Raw genomic sequence first — 1,600 nt, forward strand, 5'->3', positions numbered from 1 at the left:
AATGAAATAACATCTGAAATTAATCATTCTCTCTACTATTATTCTGATATTTCACATTCTTAAAATTACGTGGTAATCCTAACTGACCTAAAACGGAATTGTTACTAGGATTAAATGTCAGGACTTGTGAAAAACTGAGTTTAAAGGTATTTGGCTAAGGTGTATGTAAACTTCCGACTTCAACTGTATGTAAATAAGGCATTTCTATTTATTTGTAATACATTTGCAAAAATGTCTAAACTGTTTTTGATTTGTCGTTATGGGGTATTGTGTAGATTGCTGAGGATTTTTTTATTTTTTTTATCCATTTTAGAATAGGGCTGTAACCTAACAAAATGTGGAAAAAGTCAAGGGGTCTGAATGCTTTCCAAAGGCACTGTAAAAAAAAAAAGATTTTTTTAAATGTAATCTTTATTTAACTAGGCAAGTTAGTTAAGAATATTTTTTTCCCACAATGACAGCCAAACCTGGGCTACGCTGGGCCAATCGTGCACCACCCTATGGGACTCCCAATCACGGCTGGATGTGATACAACCTGGATTCAAACCAGAGACTGTAGTGTTGCCTTTTGCACTGAGATGTGGTGCCTTCGACCCCTGTGCCACGCGGGAGGCTCATTTACACTGATGTCCCCAATTCTGATCTTTTGCCCAATTATTGGCAAAATAAGCCAATTTAAAAAATGAGTTTTTCCCCACAAAAGGCTTTATTACAGACAGAAATAGTCCTCAGCAACTCCCTCACCCCTCAGACGATCCTGCAGGTGAAGAAGCCGAATGTGAAGGTCCTGGGCTGGCGTGGTTACACGTAGTCTGCGTTTGTGAGCCCGGTTGGACATACTGCCAAATTCTCTAAAATGAAGTTGGAGGCAGCTTATAGTAGAGAAATGAACATTCAATTCTCTGGCAACATCTCTGGTGGACATTCCTGCTGTCAACATGACAATTTCACACTCCCTCAACTTGAGACATCTGTTGCATTGTGTTGAGTGCACATTTTAAAGTGGCATTTTATTGTCCCCAGCACAAGGTGCACCTGTGTAGTGATCATATTGTTTAATCAGCTTCTTGATTTGTCACACTTTGGCGAAATGGAGAAATGCTCAATAACAGGGTTGTGCCCAAAATTGAAGAGAAATACGCTTTTTGTTGGTATGGAGCATTTCTGGGATGTCTTTTTTCAGCCCCTTAAACATGGTACCCAACACTACATGTTGCGTTTATATATGTTTTCAATGGAAAGTGTTGTTTCATGAGCTGAAATTTAAAAAAAATCCCTGAGAATTTGGTATGTCCAACTGGCCTCAAAACCACAGACCACGTGTAACCACATAGTTCTCACTTATTACATACACACACGACTAGATGGACATGCAAAGGGTGTATATGCCACTAGGCCTATGGTTATGTCACATGACGATGACCGCTTCTACGTCCATGTTCCACCTGAATGTTTACCTGGGGTGTATTCATTAGTCTGGCAACGGAAACCGTTTACCGTTTAAGAACCAAACGGAAGCAAACAGAGCGAACGGAACGAAACTGGGAGGGACCTATCTGAATTTGTCCAATTAAAACTCGTTTTCGTTGCAAAACCTTTT

Source organism: Oncorhynchus kisutch, linkage group LG10 (assembly GCF_002021735.2).
Source record: "Oncorhynchus kisutch isolate 150728-3 linkage group LG10, Okis_V2, whole genome shotgun sequence".
NCBI classification, from domain to species: Eukaryota; Metazoa; Chordata; class Actinopteri; order Salmoniformes; family Salmonidae; genus Oncorhynchus; species Oncorhynchus kisutch.